At 33.8% G+C, this 27,589-nt stretch overlaps 2 pseudogenes; one reads left to right on the top strand and one right to left on the bottom strand.

The window, feature by feature from the left end:
- Positions 1-10,597: 10,597 nt before the first annotated feature.
- LOC120193754 lies at positions 10,598-27,196 on the bottom strand (annotated as a pseudogene).
- On the top strand, positions 19,973-22,033 carry LOC120193755 (annotated as a pseudogene).
- Positions 27,197-27,589: the final 393 nt, after the last annotated feature.

The raw sequence follows: 27,589 nt of genomic DNA, 5'->3' as shown, positions 1-27,589 counted from the left end.
TAATCAGTGGTCCTTCGGGACAAATATTCAATGCCCCTTGAGGGAATTATACGAGCTGTGGTGACAGCATAGTGCACAACCTCTATGTACTCACATACCTTTGTTCTCAATAATGTACATGGGCAATTCAAAGATAAATTAAAATGGAATTAACATAAGAATATATATTTTATATGTGAATGTTACTATCATATAAGTTATAGTGAAATAGATGCATGCAAATAAAGATGTCATGATCTGATGATAAAAATGCATGTTCATGAATGCATTGTTATATCTATATATTTATTTATGCCTCACTAAGTCTGTGACTTAGCGTGTAAGTGATTTATATGTAGGTACCAATATTTAGGAAGAGCATAAATAAGGTGGCAAGAACAGCAGTACTGCTAGAAGATCAGATAAGAAGTAACTGATAAAGTATGTATTTTGTCTTGTATAGTGGGTTGGTATGTAAGAAAAGTGTCAGTTATGAATGCTCTGATCGATTTTGGTTGTTTTGGTCCTTTCATGTAGATAAACCACCTTTATGTTAATGAAAGTTTTAAATTTTCCTTGAATTTGGTCAAGAGTCAAAATTTAAAAAGTCAATGTGACACCTCAGACTCGTATTCGGGTCAGATACGGGTTGGGGATGTTACACCAAGTTCATTGTACGTGGTTGCGTCACCTCACAGATCTTCACCTTGCCGACACACTCAGTTGGGGCTCTACAGTTTTGGCATTTCTGTATAGGGAAATGTGTCAAGCAACTGATTATTGAAAAAAATGCTATTTTGGCATATGTCTTCTTCTTCTCCAGTCTTGGGTGTGGTATCACATGCATTTTTTATGTTCGATCGTGAAAAACCCTTTGGTCTTCCTGCTATTATTGAGGTAATTTGAATACTGAATTCGTATATAAATAATTTTGTTGAGTATATAATGAATTTTTTTTATTGAATAGGTGGTCGAGTACAAGAAAAGATCTTTGGGATTTACCGGATGAATTGGAAGAAATTTAGTTACTCATTGATTAGAAGGCTGATACAGGGGTATGTATTTAAATTTTATTATTTACTTTTAATTATCAATATATAATTAAAATATTATTTTGATAAGAATCATATATATTTGTTTTAGTTTCAATGAGTTCTTTATTCTACTGAAGAAATGAGGATTTGTATCCTATATCATTTGAGAGGCCCATTAGATGTCTGGATGACGGTGGTCCCTCTGATATGTTATGCTATTATCGAGTAACATTCTACTAATCGCGTGCTCTGCCAATTTGGTTTCGTACAATCCATTCTGGAAGCACCTAAGAATCTCGACGATATGCATATCATCGATAGACAGGGCAAAAAAGAAGTTAATTGGCTGCTGAAGTACATAAAGTGAGTAATGATATGGGAGGACCGACGTGGTCACATTCCTCGTACGGAACCCATTTATGGGGATCATTATTTGATTGCGGATGATTATTATGAGTGGTTCAACACGAACGAGAAACTGTTTATACTTTCCAATAAAACACAAGGCGAGAGCATCCATTGGTACCGATAAAGATATCCACCATCAAAGTATCATCGTCCCCCGACTCATGTGTAACACCCTTAACCCGTATATGTCTCGATATACGAGTTAAAGATGTCACATCAAACAGAAAACATTTACTGAATTGAAATTTCCGTAAAAAATTATTTCATTTGAAAATACTCTTGTTCTAACTTAAAAAAATCTATTTTAAAGAATATTTCAGATTATAATTTATTTCTTTATTTCAGGAAAATAAATTCATTATTTATTCAGTAATTTTACTAAACCATGTCTTTTCGTAAAACCTTTTTAAAACATAATAATGTAATAAATTCTTGTCATGCATAGTTACCAATAAAACTAAACTAAATAAAATAAACTAAAATAGTTCTAGTTTACTATTACAACTTATTTAAAATAAATACGATAATTAGAAACTATTGACATAATTATACATGACACTATAAGTCAAAAGAAACATCATAGATGTCTTACTGATACTGATGATATGTATGTCTTTCCAAAAGATGCTCCGATAGCTCCTTACTGATCGTACTTATCCTTACTAGAACCTACGCATGAAAATCATCACGCGCTAAGTATAACTTAGTGAGGCAGTAATACTAAAGGTGAGAATAATTAAATAAAATATCAAAATATATAAAATCATTAAAATAAAATAGACTGAAATTCTTCAGAATATTCAAACCAGATATCTCATGTTGAACTTTAGAATAAACCTGAAAATAATCATCTGATAATTTTCACAAGATCATAAATAATCAGATCAGACAGAATAATCAGTTCATAATTCTTTGTAGTCAGACACTTTTCAGAACTTTCTTATTTCATTTTTATAGCCCAAAGTATATTTTAAGAGAATATAAGATACGTGAGTCAGACGAGTGTGCACAATACAGATATCAGATCATCAGTCGAAACAGATAAGCACACACAGTGCTATCACATCGGAAATAACAATATGCACACCAGGTGCATTCAGATCAGAATATATATACTAGTGTACACTCCAGTACACCACAGTATATCAAAATCAGAACAGATAATCACTCCACCTCGTGGCATGCCAATTGTACCTTTGACTCTCAATATAACATACAGTGGGCTTTTAGTTCATTTCTTAACCATTTGATAAACATCATATCAGAGTCGAAAATATATTTAACTTACATTCTTAAAATGTGCATGGACAGTTCATGTCCAAAAACTTTCATAAAACTTATTAAAGAAATTATGGATATAATTTCATAATCAAAACATAATTCATATCTTTGAAATAAATAAGGTGAGGTTGACTTATCGCAAGTCGTCATCGATCAAAATAATTAAATAAATAAATTGCACTCACCTTTGCCTCACTTAAGAACTTGTATACGATAATACTAGTCACAAGCTTTGTCCTTTCCTTTCAGATTGTTCGGATTGCTAGTTTTATTGAAATCTGACAATACAAAATTATAACACAAAATGTTTAAACTACATATTAGTATCGTTCTAACATAAGCTCATTTTTGACATTTGAGAATCTATAAAATAAAATCGATAACTAAATCGATATCAACCTAAATCATAACTCCATTATAACGTCAAACCACATATTTTTGAATTCTTTCTAAAATTCAACTCAATTTTTCCTTTAATTCATAATGTTCCTTCGCCATTATGATAATTTTACATTAATTACTAAAATTCCAGAACTTGAATAAAATACCCAAATAACACTTCTTCATTTAAGAACTTCTAAACAAGTCCCCAAAGTTTTGGAACCTTTCGAATTCCACCATCTAACCATTAGAATGAATTCTTTTAGAATTCTTCTCAACATTTCCAATTTATTCAAAATGGTCTCTTGCCATTTAACTTCAATTCCAAGCATCCAAAAATATATTCAACATTTAAACATTATTCTTCATCTTCTAATCCATTTCAACTTAAATTCTACAAATTTCCATATTCAGACAACTTGTGCTATCTTTAAAGAATCAATATTTTGTATTAATGTACACACTGGAATTTGATTCCGTTTCTTCAATTGAAAACTAGACTTGAATAAAAATCTATCCATATAAATAACTCCTTCTAATTCAATATGTACAATTTATGGTGAATTTTTAAAGTTGACTGACAGAATCTGTTTTATGCAGAATCTGTTGCCCGTTTTTATGACCTTTCCTCGATTAAAAATTCATATCTTTTTTTTATACAAATTGAAACTGATTTCCGTTTGTTTTAAACGAAACTAGATTGATATATGAACACAATATATAAAAATCACCTGCTAATCATTTTTATAGAATTTCTGGTGAATTTTCAAACTCACTGCCAAATTCAAAATCTAAACTGTTTTCATTAACTTCATCCTTAAATTCTTCATCAATCCTTACAACCAATTCTTTAAAATCACTTAACTCTTCATAACCCCAAAAGTGTATGCTGAAACTAAGCCAAACCTCAGCTTCTTCAAAATTTATCAAAATAAAACAAATCAATTTTATCGTTCTCACCCACCAAATTCATGGCTGAATCACTAAACTAGTCTCTCTAATATATTTTTTTTCCACTTTCATGCTTAATCATGCTTCCATTACACTCCTAGAACCAAATTCCCAATCTTATATCTTTGAATTCTCATTTCCCGTTCAACCTCCAAAATCACAACTTTCATAAATCAACATGAAACAAAGAAATAATTATACCATCTTGTAGAGAAAATAGTGTAGGTAAATTTCTTATTTCACACTTTAGCCCAAAATCCTAATAAATTGAACCAAAAATGAAAAAAATATAAAACACACTTACCTTGCTATGAAGACCCGACAACAGCTGAATAGGGGGAAGAGTTCATGAAATTTCTTGAGAAAATATCTCCCCCTTATATTTAATATATGATTAGAAAAATGGATTTTATATTCATTTTGGGCCAAAAACCTAAAATACCATTAATGAATTCTCAAAATTACATCCATGTCACTCAATGACATCATCCCTTACCTCATCATATCCAGAAAAATATCTAAATTCTGATTGTTCATGTTTGTCTTTGTAATTTTTGAAAATTCCAATTTAGTCACCTAATTCTAAATTTTTGGCTTAACATGGAAAATCGACCTTAATTCCATTGATCCATGTTAAATTTCACTTTTCTAAAATATATAAATAATATTTTCAACCTTTATCTAGCATCCTTAATATTTTTGTGAAATTTTGATTCGATCTGATTATCCGATTTCAATACCGAACTTTATAGCTTTATAGCCTTTAACACAAATCTCGTACCGAAAATATGATTCCCACTAAAATCCTTGTTTTTGACCAAACTGTTCATTTACAGGCTAAAATATATAACTTTTAAAAATTACAAATTTTAGTCCCTACACTTTTCAAAGTTTATACTTTAGCCACTAAACTTTCAAAACTTACATTTTAGTCACTGGTCAAAATTTTGGGGTATTACATCATGGATGGAGAGTAGGCGCTTCCAGCTCGTCCTCAGCTATAGCACCTGAACCATCACAATAGCCACCGTCTACACCAATGTATATGCCATAGCCGTTTCAAATGGCACTGTAGTCGTATCAGATGGTACCACAACCATTTTAGATGTCATAGCATCCGAGTCAGATACCACCGCTTCTATATCAGATGACATCGCAGTCATATCATATGGCATTGTAGTCGGGTCAGATTCCACCGCCGTAGGGTTTTATGACCCCTCCTGGCGGATATTATACTTTCATGCTTATAAATCTAGCGTGGGATTCATATGCTGCTTATTTGGCGGGTAAAGGTGGACAACATACACATACACCTCCAGTGCAATTTTCACAATTTTCTATGAGCGGTGAGATAATCAGTCATACATATCCAGAATCCTTATTCTATGGAGATGCTACATCGTCATCCGTCCCTCATCAACAAAATGTAGCTACTCGTGATGATGATGATGATTATGAGAGTGGGGAGGAAGAACAAGTTATACGAAGAAATCCTCATCGACACAGACAACCACCGCCCTGCGTAACATATTCAAGATACATGCATCGATAGAGTTGTTTAGTTTGTAATGTTTTTATTTAATTTTGTTTGTTTACCAGCGATTGTAAAGTTTTTATTTAATGATAGACTTTTTATTTATTTTTGTTTGTTAATATTTTTATTATTTAGTTATTCAAATTGTATCGTATGCATTTAATATTTCTATTTAGTTGTTCTTATTGTTTGAATTGTATCACTTTCTTGTATTCAATTTATAAAGTTTTTATTTAATTTTCACTTGACTAACCCATTACTTGGTGATGCTAAAATGATATTAATTGAAAGTAAATGAAAATTAAATAACACAAACTTAAATTTCATAAACAACTATTACATCATCACAGCATCAACAGTTACTTGATGACAAAAGAGATGGACATTTTTTCCTATTGTGTCCTAGGTTTCTACCATGCCCACATCTTTTGTTTTCTCTGGACGTCTCTCGAATATCCATATCATAATGAATTAGAGTGGATTTTGGACGACTGGGCTCCCTTAATAAGGATGGATCTGGTACAATCGGAAGCCAATTCTGAACCTCGCCAGGGTCTTTCTCATTACCTATGGGGGAACTCAAATTCATATACCTTAAATACTTCTAAAAGTCGGTATAAAGGATCCACAAAATGATTATAGTCTTGACGGGTATAAGAGAAAGTTGTTATGATATGGGAGCATGAATACTTTAGAGTTTAAAAACCCACAGTCACACCACATGTCTCGTAGATTAACTCTGAATGAGTTAACTTGAATCCCTTATAAAGGTCGTGATATCTTTGTGACACAAAGTAATTCATGGGTTCTAGAGAAGATTGTTACAGACATTCCATTTGATGCAACAATTCTTTTTTGTAGTTCTACAATTAATCTTAGGTGATAGACATGACCGTTTTGCATCCAACTCTGATCTTGTCCCCCGAGCTTGGCAAAAAATGCTAGCAAACAAAAATACATCCTTTTAACCAAATCCATTACTGGTAAATAGTGTGTCCCCTTTAAGGTCGAATTGATACCCTCAACCAAGTTGGTCATCATATGTCAATATCGATATCCACCATCATATGTATTTGTTCATATTTCTTTGTTGATGAGGCTAATGTAATTGTATTATTCTTCATTCTTACATAAGCATCAAATGTAAAACTTACTATTAAGTTTTCATAAAAAATGAAAATGATTGAGAAATAAACTTAGGTATTTTTACATACCCATACGCATAAATAATTGGCGCTCATCATTCTTCTTGAACTTTCCATGATAGTTAGAAGTAACGTGTCTGAATACAGTACCGATGTTGGACATAGGGTGGTTGCCACATTGGACCCAAAGACTCCATTACTGCTTTGATCCCAGCGCGATCTGAAATGATACAATTTTTTTTTCTTGTAACAACATGTAAGCTTAAATTTCTGAGAAAAAAAGCCCAAGAATATGTATATTCTCATTCAACAAGGGCAAAAACAACAATAATAATGTTATGATTGCCATCTTGGATAACTGTCAATAGTAAAACTTGCTTGTATTTCCATACAAGAACGTCCCATCAATTTGGATCACGGGCTTGAGGTATTTCACAATTTTAATGCACTGTGGGTAAGTCCAAAAAAGCAGGTAGAATTGGCATCGGTCGCAAAGCACTCGATCATTATGGTATGCATGACAAGTGTCAAAGTCGACAATTGTCCCAAGATTCAATCTGTGCATTACACTAAACCAACTTGTTAGTTCGTTGTAAGATGCATCATACTCACTGTGAAGTTTTTTAATGGCATTCTACTTTATGTTCCATGCTTTCCTGTATGAGACGGAGTACCCATATTGCGACTGTATAGTTGAAATTAGCACCACAATAGCTATATGAGAGCTTATTTTGAGCATAGGCATGATGACTTGACAGATAATGTCGGAGTCAAAGTTGAGATTATCTTGGTTGATTCCTCCAGCACAACATGTGTGAGGATCGTTGTAAACTATTAGTTCTCATATATTGTTTTTCATCTTCCTCTTTGATACACGGACCATCCAGTTACATCCGTTGGACACAGTGGCATACATACTTTTCTGTGGTGAAATGGTCAACTCTAAACTGAATAGAATTACGAATGTTGTAATTCTTAATTTCCATAATCGCTTCTTCTTTGGATGAAAACTCCATTCCTTTATATAACTCACTATCATTAACTGATAAGTTAAATCCATAGTCACCGACATTAGGCATATCTGTAAATTATGGCTCGTACATTACACCATAGTCAGCTTCATACATATGTGCTGGAGGTTCGGTGTATACCGTACTTGTTGGAACTTCATCTACATCATCATCATCATCGGAGTCCATGTTGTATTGTGGTGATTCTGGCTAAATGAATAGTATAGTCTCAACACCATCCACACCTGGCTCACGAAGAGGTTCTTCTGATGAAGATGAGGGTTCCTCCATGATACTAACATTTAGGTCGAACAAGATGGTAGATGAATGTCTTTCCCTTGAACTTGAAGTAATTCCTCCATGATACCGACATTTAGGTCGAACAAGCTGTAGTTGAATGGCTTTCACTTGAACTTGAAGGTATCTCAACATTGAGGTCGAAGAAGCTCGCAGTTGAATACATCCCCTTGGAACTTGAAGACATCGTGTCAGTGGGTACTGCACAGATTGCTGCGTTGAGTATATCTCTATATCCAGGTCAAAAAAATTGGCAGATGAATGACTTTCCATTAAACTAGAAGTGATGTTGTCATACAAATTATTTGTAGAGCCACCTCGGTACAGATCGTAAGAAGTTGTTGATGAATTTCTCCCCATTGAACTTGATGAGATGGCACCATAATATGGATTTCTCATTAACGAATTAAAATCATTACACATTACTTGAGTTGGGTTGTCAACTTGATTAGCTTGTTGAGACAACACATAGTGGGAACATAATGACATATCACGAACCATAAACACTTCAACAAATATCACATGCATATGTGTATCGACGTCTGAATATTGATTATGAGAATCAACCATCATAGAAACATCATCATCGTTGGAGAGTTCGAACTCTGTATAAGTTAACGGAAATAATGCAGTTGTAAATCTGTATTAAAGTGAGGACAATCTTCTAGTACTTTCAACAAGAACCTTCCTTGAAATTTTAGTGATCAACTCCTCAAGAGTGATGTTTATCTTGAAGGATATTCTAACATACTGATTTGATGCAAAGACGATGCCGATTTCATCTTCCCGAACTTCTCTATCATAGTAAACAATAGCTGAAATACACATCATTTTGAGAGTTTGAAAGATCGAGTCTTATATCTGAAATACACCTAATTAAATAAATATTATATGAATTAAAATATAAACTAATCCAAATTTTTTTAAAAATTTCACAATAATTTAAATAACACAATTTCATATTGTTATTGTATCGGCAAAATGTCTCGAGGTATGATCCCGCTTTTCAATTTTACAACCGCATAAAATAATATAAAATAATTAGTACAATAAAATTTGTTCAAATAATTAAATATAAAATAAATATAATATAATCAAAAATAATTTTACCTTATAAAAACAATAACAAAATCTACTTAGCTTGATAGAATAAATTGATAAAAGTGATAATAAGCAAGTAATTTTGGTGTAGTAATGTTTGCATTCAGATGGGCTGTTATTTATAGAGGAGGGGAAAAGTTTAAAAGCCGAGTTTTTAGGCTCGGGTAATAATGGAGTACCAATAATTCAATGTGCTTTTGTACGTGTTAGAACCTTGCAACATCCGCGCCTTCCCCTTGTGTGGCGTTAGTTCGGACAGAACCTACGAAGGTGCGGATGACGATCTGCGCTTTATTGCCACCGTATCAGAAAGGATGCTAGAATAATAATATTTATGAAAAAAATGTCTGATAGATAATTATCATGTGTAAGGATGATATTTTGGTAAAAACGCCTTTGTACAAGAATCCTTTGTGTTTTTTTAAGTACAGATAGACACGGCTAATGGAATAGTATTTGAAGGCTGCCTTTTCTGTTTATTTTCCAAAAAGATCAAATTATCAATGACAACTCCAACCACTAGCTACCCCTCTCTCATACAAGCTAACTAGTTTTTGTTTTTTACCCCCAAAGAACACCAAAACAAAAAATTGTGTGAGAACAAGTCGGGTGACAATAACAATACAAAAGTAGTAAATTTATATTCAATCACTCAGTAAATATATGTTTAAAATTTTATATTTAAACACTTAAAAACCTCATACCTAAAGTAATAAATTTATATTCAACCACTCCATGAGCTTCTCAAATCTACCCACGTACAAAACAAATAATTAGAGATAACGTGCATATTTTTAAAACTTTTGTATATAATAATGAAAAATAAAACCTTTATATCCATTTAAAAGCTTTTATAAATTCGTTTTTTTATATATTATAAATAAATATGGTTTATATTATAAGTGATGATGTCATTCATGATGTTGCAAACCATGTATTTAGTGTATATTGCATCCATCGGAGTCGTGAATTAACATAATATAAGGGGTTATGAATGAAATCATATGAGCACCAGTAAGCATTGATGTATGTTTACATTAGGATTTATATTCCAAGCAAATGTAAAATATCATATACAAGAGCATTGACGAAATCTGCATCAAGTCAAACTCACTTTAACTTGGAGGATAAAATAGGTTGATTCTCATGTTAGAATTCTGTTTAATGGGCTTTCAGTTTTGGCATGTACATAAAGTCTATAAGTTGTACTTGGATTTCAGTTAACTCTGGTGAATGAAAATATTCACTTTTATTTTTTTCTTTTCTTTATTGTAATAGATGGTCGGCTCTAAACAATGGCGGGTGCAAGGCTTCTTCAACTTAAAAACAAATATAAAATATATAATCTTTGAAAAACAAATGATTTTCCACTTAAAATCTTTCTCAAATATAAAATATATAATCTTTGAAAAACAAATGATTTTTCAACTTAAAATCTTTCTCAAATATAAAATATATAATCTTGTCTGCTTAAAAGCATTCATATTCTCTCCATATATTTGACTATGAACAAACCTTGCCTTCCATACCATTTGTTGACCAAGAAAACAAGCACTAAATTGTAAACCAAATCTTCTTGCATTCAATTGTTTATTTAATGTTGAATATTTGAAGTGGATGATTTAATCCAACCTCAACCGATTTGGCTGTCAGTTTTTTTTTTTTTTTTTTGCAGCTTTCATGCTGAAACATGTCTGGTACGGGAATCCTTTGTGTTTTTTTTTTGAAGTACAAATAGATACGGCTAACATAAACAATTATGATTAAAGTAGATTTTTTTTTATAATTGTGAGAGATTATGTTTTAATATGGAAAAGTTGTATCGTTTGTCTTATCTGGCAAATGGGAATAGTATTTGGAGGCTGCCTTTTCTGTTTATTTTCCAAAAAGCTCAAATTATCAATGGCAATCCTTTTTATGCACTCCAATTACGAATTTCTTACAAAATGCCACGTGTATCCCATTCACATCGGTTCACTCCTACTCCGTAATATGAAAAATTATTAAATGAATTCGACTCATCACGTTATTTATGATCACAATCAATAAAATTTATTCATCTCATTTTTTTTTAAGATGAATCTTCATTTCTTTCGTACAAGTAAATAAAGAGTGAGTATTAATTTAAAAATTATTTTGAAATTAATGAATCTTATTAATTAAAATTACGGATAATATGAAGAGCCGGGTCGATATAATAATTTCTCCCATGGGTTGGTGTAGTGCTGAGATTGAAACTTTTGCATGACTCAGATTTCCCACAATCCTACCCCACTTCTACGGGAAAGAAACTTGTTACACCTCCATTATAAGGGCTGATGTAGTGTAGATCAGACAATTTGTCTACTCGACTAAAGCTATAATAGACAAATTTCTCTCCATAACAAAAATATAATATTATTATACTTATTTCACACCTCTTTGCTTATAAATTCTTTTCCACACAAATCAGAACATATGAATTATGTATCATGTTATAATCACATCTCTTCATCAACAAATATAAATATTTTAAAACAAACAAAGAAGTAATATATGTTAAAATAGCATACTTTAGAAGAAAAGGCTCAGTTTTTATGAAATTTATCAAGAAAAACCATTCTTTTGACGAGCGATATTCTTTTATTTTGTAAAATAATAAATATAAGACAAAGACTTAGAGTTTTCATCTTTTTCTATCTATTTTGAGTTTACAGCACCCTTTCTTTCCTTGAATGTGAAAAGCAAAAAGTGCCACTAAGTAGCTCCTATGCAAACCAACTTTATTATACAAGATAAACCAATACTCATAAGCCTTAAAGCAAGGCTTTTAATTTTTTCTTTTTTATGAATTTAGAATGAAGTGGTAGTTTAAATGGCCCCCCACTTGCTTTGCTAAACGTAAAATTAGTTGGCTCCCACTCATATGGGAATTCTAAGTTCGTTCTTTTACAAATTTAACATTCAATATCTCATTAAAGATGTATGACTGAAATAATAATAATAACACTGATATTAATAATCTTCAAACTTATTGAATGATTTTTAAAAAAAGAATATCGGTTTCTTAAACATTCCGAGTTTAAGTGGTTGTTTCTATGAAGTATTACGTGGTAATCATTTTTAAAGACTAATAATTTTTTGAACAATTTAACTAAGAGAATGTGTCAATCGGGGCTTTTAACCGTATGCTCTAAAGATTGTTGACAAAATAATAAAATTCTAAACATATACTATCTTATAATCACCTAATATTTATGAAAAAATCTTTCATAGGTATCCGAGAAAAAAAAATGCTTCCAATAGGGTGATTCATTTGGTCCAAAAGGTTAAAAAAATGATAAAATATACTCAGTATCACTTAATTATGTATTTGGTAAAATATATAATGCACTTAATTAAAATATTATTATAAAAGAATCAATGACGGCTAAATATTAGACAAAATTGTAACGAGTTTGATATAATAATAATTTAGTCCTTAAATCTTATACTCTCCATCAATTAATCATTTGAACTATAAAACATAATACAAATACTTGTTCTTTGCTCATAAATGTTATATTCATAGAATAATATTAAGTTTGAATAATTTATTCCTAAAATAATTTAAAATCTCATGAATCAAATTACTCATAATAATTTAAAATCTCATAAATATTTACATAAACCCTGCTTCAAACATCAAACGTCGCACATATTTTTGTACATTATTATTCTTATTTTACCTAAAAAAAGTCATTGAAAAATAATAGGAATTTCAATCTTTAAATTTAACAAAATTTTAATTTATATTAATTTTTTCATTTAACATTTTAGCAAATGTCGTAACCTTATAGTATCATAAAATAGATGATCAAATGTATAAACTAATATTACATTTTGATTAAAATTTTAACTGAAAATAAGTTAAATTTTTTGTACATTATTATTTCTTTTTACCTAAAAAAAGTCATTGAAAAATAATAATAGGAATTTCAATCTTTAAATTTAACAAAATTTTAATTTATATTAATTTTTTCATTTAACATTTAGCAAATGTCGTAACCTTATAGTATCATAAAATAGATGATCAAATGTATAAACTAAATTACATTTTGATTAAAATTTTAACTGAAAAATAAGTTAAATTTATTATAATTCTATGGGTTAAAAATGAAGTTTTGATAAAGTCTATTTATGTAAAAGAAATTATAAAGGAATATTGATAATTAAATTTATCTTTTCTATAAATAGAGTATATATTTAATATTTGAAATTATGTGAGAATTATTATGGAGGCTTGGAGAAATATAATTCTTTTTGCGATCTTTGTAACTTTAAAATTTATACGTAGAGATAAATTTTTAGAATTTTAAAAGATTATTTTGAGATACACTAAATTTTTGGATATAAAATTTTAAATATAAGAGATATATATATATATATATATATTCTTTGTGATCATTACGTCTATAGAAAAGATTCAATCACATTAAATATTTTCTTATTGTATTTTATTCTATGTTGATCTCATATTAATTTATTTTCACTTAAAATAAATAAAATTTAATATAAGCAAACACAAATTCAAAACCTAAATTAAAAAAAGTAAACAAATTAGAGATTAAAAATAGTTGGGTAGTTTATATGGACTCAATCAAATTGCATTGTAATGGCTCAAGATAAGGTTTTCCTCTGGGTGCAATCAGCCAGACTAATGAATCCTGAAAATCTGTTCGTTCGCCGGCGTTCAGCCTCTCTTCTTACTGTTTCATCAATTATTGGGTGTTCTCTTTTTTCTGTTCTCCTGATGGATTGGAGAAAACTGTTTTGTTGTTTCGAGGGACATGATTTGGTTTTTCACCTGCCTAGGGTTCGGATGGGGTTGTCTTTATTCATCCCCATCTGAGGTGCTCGATGTGGGATTGAAAAGTGGAAGTTGTCTCTGGTTGGTCAATTTCTCGGCGCAGCACCCAATTTTGCCTCAATGCAACGCATCATCGATAATCTTTGGAAGAGGCACTGGGGGGCAACAAAGTGCATATCAGTTTCGCAGGAAAACAACCTTTATGTTTTCTCTTTTTGTTCTGAATCAAGTAGGGATGTCCTTGAAAATGGACCCTGACATATCCTTAACAAACCCTTAATTCTTAGGAAGTAGGAACCCAACTTGGAAAGGCTTCAATTTGATCTTTCTCGTATTCCTGTTTGGTTCATCTTTTTAACGTTCTACTCGAATTATTCTCTAGATATAGTTTGAGTTTTATTGCCAGCGCCATAGGGTCTCTTCTCTCAATGGATTCTGTAACAGCTGCCAAATCCCATTTAGAATTTGCTAAAGTCTGTGTTGAAATAGGTGTTAATGATACTATACCCAAATTAGTAGAGGTTGGTCTTAAGGATGGTAAAATCACCTCGGTTGTGGTCGAGGTGCCTTGGTTCCCTATTTCTTGTAGGAAATGTAATGTCTTCGGCCACAGTGAGAAGAATTGCATTTCTTTGAAAAATCAACTTCCTGTTAAGCATTTTGTTTGGAAAAAGAAGGAAGTCTCTAGCTCTTCTTCAGTGCATGAGACTTCTGTTAGAGGCATTGAATTACTTCAAGAGTCTGAACCTTCTGTTCAGACCACAGTTGTTGAATATGTTAAACAATCTGTTGATACTGCTGATGTTGTTATAGAACCCATGTGTGGATCATGTTGTTAAACTTCCTGATATAGTTGATCCTATCTGTTCCTAATGGAGGAATTGATCCATCTATTGCTATAACATCTGATGCTCTGATGTTCACTTGTTGAAAGTTCAATTATCAAACAGACTTCTAACTCTAAGAGGGGTAGGGGTAGACCAGTAAAGAATAAATCCAAATTAGGCCTTTCTGAATCTAACAACAGAATTGCAACTCTTAGTGCTGCTGATGAAATTCTTACTGTTCCATAAGGTCAACAAAAGAAAATTAGGCAAGCTTCCTTAGGAGTAGCTAATATTGTGAATGACCTGAAACAGAAAAAGAAAAATAAGTTAGTCAAAGCAAAAAATTCAGAGGTTGATGGAGGGGAGGTTCTTATTTCCCTTTCCCAATGATTTGTGGATTTTGGAATATTAGGGGACTAAATTGTCCTCTTAACAAGTAGAAACAGAAGACATCTTGGCAGTAATTAAGGGATTTGGGCAGAAACATTGGTCATCTGCCTTGGATTATAGGAGGTGATTTTAACATTATTTTGAATCCCAATGAGTCTTTGATTTGAATTACTGGTCCTCTTCCTCCTTCGATATGAGTGAGTTCCAGGAAGTCATGTCTGATCTGGATATTTTTTACCCACCATTTTTTGGCCCAACCTTTTCTTGGAGCACAAACAACAAAATTCTTTTGGCCAAGAAAACAAGATAGAGTCCTCATAATCATCAGTGGGTTAATTCCTATCATTTTTCCCATTTTGAGTTCCTGGCTCAGGAATCTCAGACCCTGCTAGCTTCTCTGGATCCAATAAAGAAGTGCAAGCTAATAGACCAAAACCTTTCAAGTTCTTTAACTTCTGGGCTCATCATGCAAACTTTCTTAATATTGTTGAGCATTCTTGGCATAGTCCTCCTAAGGGTAATCTGATGCAGAATATTTCTTTAAGCTTAAGAGGCTTAAATTTCATCTAAAAGCACTCAACAATTCTATAGTGACCTGTCCATCGGGTTAAACTTAAGAAAGCTGAATTGGAACATCAGCAGATCAAAACTCTCAAGGGTGAAGCTGATTACGAATTAGAGATTCCCTTGCAAAAGGATTTAAAGTCTCTTGAAGAAGCTGGAGTTATGTTGTTAAAGCAAAAAGCTAAGGTTCAGTGGATCCAGAAGGTGATAAATGTAACAAATTTTTCCATTCTGCGATTGCCATGAAAAATAAAAATGATAACATTAGGCTTCTGATCGATGAACATGGGAACATACTGTAGACTTTTGAGGTCATGTCTATCGAGGTGATCAATTTTTAAAAAAATTATATCGGCACCCCTGATCTTTTGGTTAACGTCAATAACTCTAATATTCTCAAAGACCTTCTCCAATCACTCTACCTGTGATGTCTCATCTGAACTTAAAGACATCTCTCAAGAATAAATCAAACAGGGGATTTTTTTGCCAAGGCAATTGTTGGGATTTTCGGAAGCTCAAATCGACAACCAGAATTGCTTGTAAAGAGGGTTGGGATCGGTTTTTGTGTTTAAGGAGTAAGGAGATTAAAAGATAGAGAATTGCATAACGATTTAGAGTGGTTCGACTTCTCAACCAAGTCTACATCCACTACCTTAGCTCCTCACCAAGGATTTTCCAACAAATTCACTAATTTGTTATTTCTTTTGAGGATAAAGAGATAACCTTACAACTCCCTAGTTTTTTCGGGCTAAGCTAAAACCTTTCCTTAGCTTTTACACGGGATAAGCTCGAACCTTTCCCCTTTACAAAATGATAAAATAAGTAAACAAGAAAACCTCTCTAAGGTAGGTGTTTACAAGATTGAGCTCACAAGAACAAAATATTTACAAGAAAGATGAAATAAGAATGAAAAACTCTTCTCTTGTGTTTGATTGCTTGGATAGTTGTTCTTACTTCTTCAAGTGTCCTTAGCTTGTATTTATAGCTTGGAATGTGTTTGATGTCGTATATAACCGTTGGGGATGTTTTGGAGCCGTTTGGGGATGATTTCCTACTAAAAAAGGTTACCCATAACATGGTGCATCGGTGCACTATCAAGGTGCATCGATACCCTTCATTAAATTAAATAAACTAGCTGTTACTAGCCGTTGCAGCCTTCGTGCATGGATGCACAACAGGATGCATCAATGTACAGCCTTGATGCATTGATGCACAGAAGGATGCATCGATGCACTAATTGCATTCGGTGTTTGAGTGCATGGACTGCATGGTGCATCGATGTACTAGTGCATGTGCATGGATGCACTACAGGGATGCATGGATGCACTGTAGGGGTACATGGATGCACTTTGACACCCTTTAGCATTTTGGATCAAATCCGAATTTAATGGACTTTGAATTATTTTTGAAACCTTTTAAAACTTTGAATAAATTCAATTAAGTCCAAAAACATTTTGTAAATTCAATTCAAGTCCAAAAACCATTTTATCTTAAATTATATAAAAACATAGTTCAACAGCAATGACAAAGCTCCTAGCCCAGATCTGTACCCCTCTTATTTAAAAAAGTTTGGCCTATTATTGAAGAAGATACCTCTACTGCCATTAAATTTTTCTTCAGGGAATCGATCCTTTCCATATTTTAATGCTACCACAATAGCATTAATTCCCAAAATTCCTAATCCCAATAAGGTCAAAGACTTTAGAACTATATCTTGTTGCTCGGTTGTGTATAAAGCCATTTCTAAAATCTTGGTTAATAGAATGACCATACTTCCCTAATCTTGTTACTCTTAACCAATCAACGTTATTAAGGGAAGATCTATTGTTGACACACTCTTCTGGCAGAATTAGTGAGAGGTTATAACAGGAAGAATATTTCCCCTCGTTGCTTTGAAAATTGATCTCCACAAAGCTTTCAACTCTCTAGCTGGAATTTCATCACTGCTGTTTTAAAAGCTTCTGGTTTCCCTTCGCTCTTCATCACTTGGATTGAAACTTGCTATTCCACTACAAGCTTCTCTATCTCCTTAAATGGGAGCCTCATTGGTTACTTCAAAGGAGCTAGGGGATTAGACAAGGAGATCCTCTATCTCATTTCTCTTTGTGATTTTTATTAATGTTCTTCAAAGCTTCTGAACTTCGATGCCATTAAAGGTTTTATATGTTATCACCCTAAATGCAAACGTATTGGTCTTACTCATCTATCATTTGTTGATGATCTCCTAATCTTCTGCAAAGGCAATGTTGATTCTGTCATTGGAGTCATTTTTGGGTATTTCTCCAAATGTGATCTGTTTTCTGCTGGCATTTCTCATTCTACTGTAGAGGAACTGAAATTGATTACTGGTTTTAAAAATAGGTAATCTTCCTATTAGATATTTGGGTATTCCTTTGGTCACAAGGAAAATTTCAAATAAGGATTGCTCTGCCCTTATTGACACCATTAAAGCTCGATTGAATCACTGGTCATAGATGACTTTAAGTTATGCTGGTAGACTGGAACTTGTTCGAGCAGTCTTATTTAGTATCTCTAATTTTTTGTGTAGACAGCTTTTCTGCCTTACTGCCATTAAAAGATAGAGCAGTTATGTTCTAGATTCTTTTGGAAAGGGGCTGATAAGTCGGCTGCTGGTGCTAGAGTGAGCTGAAAAAAAGTTTGTCAACCTAAATTAGAGGGTAGTCTCGGCATTAAGGACATGAAAGCATGGAACAAGCCTGTATGATGATCTTATTAAAAACAAATTCTAGCTGGAGAAGGTTCGTTGTGGCTGGCTTGGTTAAAGAGTTACATGTTCAATGCTAACAACTTCTGGTCTGTTACTGTTAAACCAACTATGAGCTGGAGTTTAAAACAACTTCTAAAATTGGGACTGAAGCTTCCTCTATTTTGTCTTCTCATTCTCAGAATGTTAATATCATCTTGAACGAAATTAGAGTTAAAAATCATAAAGTTCAATGGCATTCTTTACTTTGGTTCCCTCGTCTCATTCCTAAGCATAGCCTTATAGCCTGGATGGCTTTCTTGACCGTCTTCCTACGAAAGAAAGGCTTCATAAAATGGGGATTGTTAATGACATAAACTGTATTTTTGTGTTGCTGCTATGGAAACTAGAGACCATATTTTCTTAGAGTGCACTGTTGCTTCCTCCCTATAGTTGCTTTATTTTCTCTTAATGGATTACGGTTTAGACATCCTTATTGGGATGCTCTATTCGATTGAGCTGCGTGTTGGAAGGGCAAATCCCTACTAACTACCATCATGAAAGTTGCATCTAATGCCTTGATTTACACTTTATGGAAGGAAAGAAACAAGAGGCTGCTTCAAAGTCATTCTTCTACTGTTGAAGAAATGTTCAATGCTATTAAGGAATTGGTTGGTCTTCATCTAAGGGGTAGAAATATTAGTAGATTAGGCTATGTTAATATTAATCTTTGTAACCAATGGGGTATTGTATGATGGCTTAATTGCCTTTCTGCTTTTTGGATGCTTCTTGTATTTCTAACTCTATTGTTTTGTGCAGTTTACTGCCTTTGGGTAATAAAAAATTTGAATTATCCAAAAAAAAATAGTTGAGTAACAGCTTGAGGTAGTCGATCTTTTTATGCCTTTATATTTTATCTTATATTCTTTTTTTCTTTTTTATCTCTTTAGATTTTCTTTTATATATCTGAGTTATCTTTTTTGGCTCTTTAATAACTTTTACTCTTTTATATGTTTTTTAGTATGTTTTAATCTTTTCTTTTTATACGATTTCTTTCTTTTTAAGATTGAATTTGTCGTTATCTTTTCAATCGGTGGTTATTTGATTATCTTGATAAGTGTTCACAATCACATTAAATATATCGTGTTTAAGTTATGATAAAGTTACATCGTCAAATTGACAAGAAAAAATGTTAATGATATCACACTGTTTGAATTTTAACAATCTAATACTTGTATTAACTTAAATTAAAAATTCAATGTTAAAATTGAATTGATTTTTAATTCAATAATGTAACTTGTACAAACTTTAAAAGTAAATGATATATAGTGTAGTTTAACCATAAATTAAGTGGCGGGAAGTAAGTAGCTTAGTGTGAACGAGTTCGAGTAGGTGGGGTAAAGCTTTATGGAATTTTGTGGGAAGCTTCAGACAAGCAAGCTCAGCACTTTCGGTGTGTATTTTTGAACTTGTGCCTTGTCCAACCACTATATATTACACACCCCACAATTCTCTCCTTTTACTACCTTACTTATCTACTCTCTTAACTCTTAGTAAAACATTAGATTTTGCATTCAAGGCTACATTCCAGGCTTTTCACTATCAAATTCCCCAAAATTTGTATATTTTTTCTTGGTTTTGATTGAATTATTAATTAGCTGATTGCAGAGTTGAATCTGTTTGGTTTCTGAGTTCAGTTTATAATCAAAGTTCTTTTTCTTCTTTCTTTCTTTTCAAACACTATTTTGGGATAAAAACTTTGAGGGGGTGGGTACTTTCAGTGGCTAATAAACAATTTTACATTTCAAAGACAATGATTCTGCCGTTCACCGGGTGCATTCTGTGGAAATTGTACTCGGTTCTTGACAAAAAATCCAGTGTTGATAAAAGCTTTATTTTTGGATTTTCCAGATTTTTAATAGATACAGCTTCGGCACTTAGCGGCACAATTCTCATAACTTTTGGCTCTGTTTTTTTTTGTTCTGTTTCATCTTCTTCTTTTTCTTTGCCAAATTGTTCTTTCAATTCCTTAAGTTTCTGAAATGGGAGGGGCTTCACTGCCACCAGGTTTTCGGTTCCATCCCACTGACCAGGAATTGATAGGTTATTACTTGAAAAGAAAAACTGATGGACTTGAAATTGAGCTTGAAGTGATTCCTGTGATTGATTTGTACAAGTTTGATCCTTGGGACTTGCCAGGTACTGTTAGTTATGTTTCGTATTCACTGATCTGTTATTTTATCGAGAAACTAAAAATGAATCTAAATCGTGTATTGCAGAGAAGTCGTTCCTTCCGAAAAGGGATTTGGAGTGGTTTTTCTTCTGTCCGAGGGATCGAAAGTACCCGAATGGCTCGAGAACAAATCGAGCCACCAAAGCTGGCTATTGGAAAGCTACGGGGAAAGACAGGAAAGTGGTGTGTCAATCTTCTGTAAGTGGCTACCGGAAGACCCTGGTTTTCTACCGTGGCCGTGCCCCTTTAGGGGATCGAACAGATTGGATTATGCATGAGTATCGTCTCTCCGATGAGCCTTCTCCAGGATCAACTAATCAGGTGAAAACATAGACATATATGGACTAATGGACGTGGATCTTCAATTCCTTGTCTGGCATAAAAACAACTGTATGATCAGTTTACTTTTATACTCTTCAGGGAGCTTTGCCTTGTGCCGTGTTGTGAAAAGGAACGAGCCAAAGGCGAGTGATGCTCGTGGAGAACCGAAAGCCAGAAGGGTCGGAAGCAGTTCGACCGACGTGGAACTAACCGTGACGAGGACCTTCAACCAGCCATTTAGCAATTCTGGTGACATTTCGTGTCCAAAAAGTAACCCTAATCAAGGGAGCAATTATTCAAGCCGTGTCACTTCTCCTTGTGAAGTCACGCAAGTGCCACCATTGGAGCCTGTTTCTGTTAATACGGATCCGGGCGGTGTTTGGGTCTCACCTGATCTAATTTGATTCTTCAAAGGTATATATAACTTGTTCTGAAGGAAGAAAAATCGAACTTGACGATTCAGTACTTGTTAGATGTTTCTTTAGGTTTCTTCTCTTAACAATTTCTCCATTGTTGATGGCAGGATTATCCACAAGCATGTGAAACAACAACTCAGCACTTTTCTCAGTATGAGTTTCCGAGCTCAATGACCCCTCGGCAGCAATATGAACAGACCGAATTCTCCCCCAGTTCATCGTACTCGAATTTCGGGGAAATTGAACATGATGATCTCAGTCGCATTGGCTGCATGTCGCCTTACTCGGTACATGTAAATTACATGGACTTCTATGGCAATGAAGGCAACGACCAGACTGGTTTATTCAACTACATGAACTCTTTCTGAGAAAAGGAAGGGATCATGCCAGCTCTTCTTTCTCAATGTAGGGCAAGAAGACAATTTGGTGATTGTGATGTAGGGTGGTCCTTACTGGTACAATTCATGAATGACAAACCGAGTTCGTCTTAATCTCAAAGGGATCAATCTCTAAGATGACGCTTTTAATGTTGGTTCTTGGAGTAAGAAAAAATAAGCACAACCCCTTCACTGCAACCAGATTGTATTAACATTGCTGAGTCTTTGTTGTACTATGTATTGCTGCAATGCCAGCAGCTAAATGCTTATTTATTTAGTTTCTGGTGCTAATCACTTTTAATGATTGCACCTGGAGTTGGTTTAAACAAAATGAACTATGTTACCTTCCATAAAAGTGCTTAAATTCCGTACTTTCTGATAACATTTATGGGAATATCAGCTCTTTTGAATCATCACCAAATGCTAAATGAACATCTTAATGTTTGAACTGATGGGAGTTTAATTTTTTCAACATTAATCATTAAGCAGAGTTGTCAACTTCAACCCGTTGTTGTCAAATTTGCTTGAAGCTTTTGACAAAATGCAATATTCGCTACAGATTTAAAGTTGATAATGAACTTCGGTCATATATCATACGCCCATTTCTATAAAGTGTTCAGCTTTAGACAAAACACTTTCAACTTTTGGTCGGTATTCCTTCTACTCAGTGGGGTGTACATCTAGGCCGAGTTGTTCATTGTATTATTCACATTTGGAAGCTTTTTAGTGAGTTGGTAACTCAGTATCCTTGGAACTTTTTCCATAAAACACTACTCAATAAGAATGAGACTTGCAACAAGTTAAGCCACAGCTATAATCATAGTCTTTTTGCTATTTTCTCCATATAATTGTTCTTCAGGGTTGGCTTGGCTCTGAAAGGAAGTCGAGAAAAAGTCACTGTCAACAAAATTGCCTTTATGTTCCCATTACTGCAATCTCCCTATGCATTGTTTATTCAAGGATTATCTTCCAAGTACCTACTTCAAGCAAGTTATCTCTACCGATCACAAAGGGCCAAAATCGTTTCGGGACTTAAACCCTAAATCCTAATCCATGTAAAATAAGACATTTGCCAACAGAAGATTAACTCAATGAGAACTACCAAAAAGGTGCCCTTTACCTTGCTAAGAACGTTGTTAAAAGAAACAAGAACAATAATATAATTGACTTAAGGAATGATTTCTTAAAAGGCTTATATGATTATATCCCTAAACTAAACTCTTAATAAATCAGAAAGTAAATGTTCTTCTAAAAAAATTAGATTCTTCAACTCCCCTTATATTGTTTATGTTGTCCCTTGGCCCTTATGAGGCGTGGGGGGGCCTTTTCCAAGTTTCCTCACCAAATAAACACTTGATTTCGTGGTTCATGAGAATTCACTTTTGTTTTTGTTTACAATATGTGATATTCTCCCACTACTATAAGAACCGAAAATGAAGTGCCTCCCAAAAGAACCCACCACTGAGCTAAGTGGCGATGAACTTTTGACAAAGTTGACATTAACATAACCATTCCCTCTATGGAAGGTTTCCCACATTCTGAGATAGTTTTATGGTGATGTGGGTTCCTTAGCATATAGTCAAAAAGTTCTTCGCCATTGCCCCTACTTTGTGCAGTATATAGGAACATTTTATTCATTGTCAATCTAAAATGAGACACTAGATCCCTTAAATAAGGTCAGATGTTTGAATTCCAACATCTGTAAATAAGTAAACTGAGTTGGGAGGATCGCTCACGCCTCAGTAGTACCCGATTCAAATTAAACGATTAATAAATCAGACACCGGTAGTTATACTAAAAAAATCTAGAAGAAGACAAATTCATCAAATGTATCAATGCAACCATTTGTTCTCGCTTAGCCATAAGTATGAGATGCATAGTCGGATTTAAATCCGATCCGGATCGGATAAAAACCGATTCAGTTTTTTCACTAAGCCAAAAACCGGTTTATAAAAAAATTGGTTTGGAGGACCGGATGATGTAACTGGTGTAACCGGTTTCGGTTTGAAAAAAAACCGGTTTTTTAAAAAAACCGGTTTTTAATCTGATAAAAAATCCGGTCATCCAATTTTTTAAACCTCAGACCGGATTTTTAAACCCCAGACCGGATTTTTTTCGGGATAAAAAATCAGTTTTTTATCCGGTAAAAAATCCGGTCGTCCAATTTTTTCCCAAACCGATTATACTATCCGGTTTTAAAATATTCGATCCGGTTTAAAAAAAACTGATTTTTCCAAATCCGATTTTAGATTTTTTTACGTAAAATCGGATTCAGATTTTTTGTGCACCTTTAGCCATAAGGGTTAATGCACTGAACTTCTGGGACTTGTGTCTTTCTAATCCGTTTGGCTGAATGCAATAATTAATCAAAATGATTACTACATTAAACAAACAACAATCCTAACACTATCGAGTTATTACATGGATCAAAACTGATTGGTTATAAATAAAATTTTAAAATCATATGTGATTCAAAAAATAATATTATAAAATACGTTTTATTATCAAGAAATTCATTCAAAATGATCGACATATATTTTAAAGTAAGTGTCTTTCTCATTAATTTCGATAAAAATATTATTTGGAACTACTATGACATTTGTAGCGTGTTATGGTCTAGACTTACATAAAATGGATATAAAAATAATCTCTTAGGAAAATATCGTGGATGAGTGCATACATATAAAGTTTAGAGTGGGCAAATTTTTATTCTAATAGTATTTGTAAATGATATTCTACTAGTCAAAGGTGATGTATGAAACCAAGACATTTTTATCCAATAAATTACTAATAATATTTTTTTGGTGAAATGTATTATTATATATATACAAAGACAGTGATAATAGAAAAGATCGTACAATAAAAAAGATGTAAAGATTTCACGCGAAAAAATCCTAGTAGGAAAAATTATGAACTAGAAGATACACCTATGACAAAGTGATAAATTTAGTTTGTCAAATGGAAAAAAAATCCCATGCGTTAGCAATGAGAAGTATGCACATGCACGTACGTACGTACGTATCCGGATATAAAGTACATTGTGACAATTTTTCGACAAATATTTAAGTAATTTTTTTGGTGGAGAAAATATGTATGAGCTAATTTTTATATCACGTTCATAATCTAGAAAAACATAGTTCATAATCTATTCTGGCACAAAAATTAACCAGCTATATATTCTCAGGAAACTGATCTCCCTTTAATCTGATGCATGGGTTGGCAGCTGATTCTTAGTAACATCCACCGGTGGTCTTTCACATTTCACTACGATTTCATCGTCCTCGGGATCGTATTCCTTGTAGCAAGCTATCCTCCCCAATTCTTCGACTTCTTCGATCACATTATCGAGCCTTGCCACGATCTCCACCAGCAGCGATGCAAAAGCAGCAAAGGGAAGTGCTTCCGAGAACTCGAGGCTAGTGATTGCGATTTTGCTCAATTGTGGTCTCAACACCTTCCTTTCGTTCTCTTTGGTTTGTTCACTGATCCTTTTGTTCTTCCATTCCATCAATGCGGACGAGTCGGTTTTTACACTCGATAACGAAACACCGTGCCCTTGGCCGTCCTTTTCTTGCTTGTTTTGGCGAGCAGCATGTGCAGCTGCTAGCGCTAGCATGTTGGTGGCCTGGTTATTGTTGGAGCCTAGGAAGAGCCTTGGTTGGGATTTTATGGCAGTGTTAAGGTCTTGCAAGGCTTCATGGAGATGATCAGAGAGTATTCCAGGGGAGCAATGACGACGATTTCTGATGCTGTTTGCGAGTTCCATCAGTGCTTTGGTTACTTCTCCGGCAAGTCGAATGCAGGGGTCTTTGAAGAGGGCACGGACGGATCGCGGGGCCTAAAAGGAAAACAATAAAGTATTGCTTCCATGGAAATATGTGGCAAAGACAAGTTGTAACTTGTATTCCAAGGTTACCTGAATTTCAGTCTGCAAGCATCCATGCAAAGCAACAACGGTATATCCGAATTGGCGAAGAACAACTCCCACTTTCACTACTGCTGCCATGGAAATCTGTAACAGTGCCTCGAGTGCCTCGGTTCCCAACTTGCATACAATGCCTGCAAAAATCGTCTCTTTACATATAAGCAACCTTGAAGGACTAATTTAGATAATACAGTAATGAAAACAAGTAAAAAGATCATACCAGAGTTTCATCCGTAGATTTGGAATCCAAAACTGCCTTATAACCTTTGTAGATGGGATCCTCTGATGATTTTTCTATGTTTTCTTTTATCTCGGAATCATTGAAGTACTCATTAACACAAGCTGCATCATTTTTGCAATGAAGTTAATACAGAATGGAAAAACAGAAGACATCGATTGTAGTTGTAGTCTATAAATATACCTTCTATGGATTTAGCTAGCCCTTCAAGCTTGCCTACAGTGGAATTATGGAGGTCTTCACCTGACCAAATTGGAAATACCAGAAGGCTCATGAAAAGACAGATAGCGCATCCGACGGCGATGGTGTAGAACCGATCATGTGCGATCTTTAAAAACGTTCTCGACTCGGTAGCTTGACACGGTGATCAAATTGAAGGTCAAGAGGAATATTACAACCGTAGTCATAGTTCTTCTTTATGTAGGGAAAGAACCTCATGTATGTGGCAGCAGCTCCTGTTGATTGACAAGTGAATTAAAAAGAAAGAAGATATAAAGAAACAGAGAATTTCCATTGATGTTTTTGACTACTTACCAACCAGAAAAACTGCAGTTCCGATGAACACAGCTCGAAAAACCTTTCCGGATTTGTTCGCAATAAACTCGATAAGAAATGCCAATGATCCTGCCAACACTGTCCTAATCCCCTATTCAAGCCTTTGTAAAGTTGCACCTTTTCAAATAGAAATAAAAACTTCAACTTATTGTTTGTTCATCTAGAAAACTAATGCATTCCATGGAAACTTTCAACTAGAAAACCAAACCTGCTGTGAATTCCAGCACTACCACCACTGTCATGACGGCCCAAATCGCATTCGTTCCTATCCCTTTGAACAATGGCTCCATCAGATACAACAGAGAGACCAGTGTCAAAGACAAACCAACCTTGACAGCGTGAATCATCCTTCGAGGATCTTCTCGACCAGCTTTCCAAATGGTTCGCCACAACAAACCTGGAAGCCTCTTCATTTCCGGAGAATTCAAGAAAGCGCGTCTTCCAGTTGTTCTTCACTATTTCGGTTTCACCATTTCCGATCATTTCCGTTTCCATCCCCACATGAACTCTGGTAGCCATGTTTTGAGACAAATAAAGCTATACGAAGAGTGGAGGAGCAAATTTTTTGCCAACGTCAACAGTTTATTAATGATTAATAAGGTGAGACGTATCTAGACAAAGTAGTAGTGAATGTACATATCAAAGAAGAGCATAGGATACTAAAAACAGCTGATATTTTTTGTGGGTGGGGAGTTTCTGGATTGGTTGTGAGAACTCCAACTTTCTTTTTAGGAGGCAATGTTACTTTATATGGAGCGGAATGGAGAAGGGCGTTGTTGCTTCTATACTCACATGGCTTCCATACTCACATGGCTTCCATTATAAAGTGTACAAAAAATAAATTAAACCTTAATTAAGGCCCATGATGGTGACTCTCAACGACAATATAAACTACATTAATGGACTCCCAAGAATCTGCATGATTTTCAAACACATGGTCAACATTCAGTTGAACCAGTGGAAATATAAAGCAGGATCCAATGTCATTTTCCAAATCCCACAAATCTAGTTGCACTTCTCCTTGTTGTGGAAGTAATCATCGTTGACACATAAAGGTTGTGGTTGGATTTGCACCGCCGGTTGACCAAGA

This window comes from Hibiscus syriacus, unplaced genomic scaffold, assembly GCF_006381635.1.
Source record: "Hibiscus syriacus cultivar Baekdansim isolate YM2019G1 unplaced genomic scaffold, ASM638163v2 tig00116996_pilon, whole genome shotgun sequence".
Lineage (NCBI taxonomy): Eukaryota > Viridiplantae > Streptophyta > Magnoliopsida > Malvales > Malvaceae > Hibiscus > Hibiscus syriacus.
This window is presented reverse-complemented; position numbering and strand designations above follow the sequence as displayed.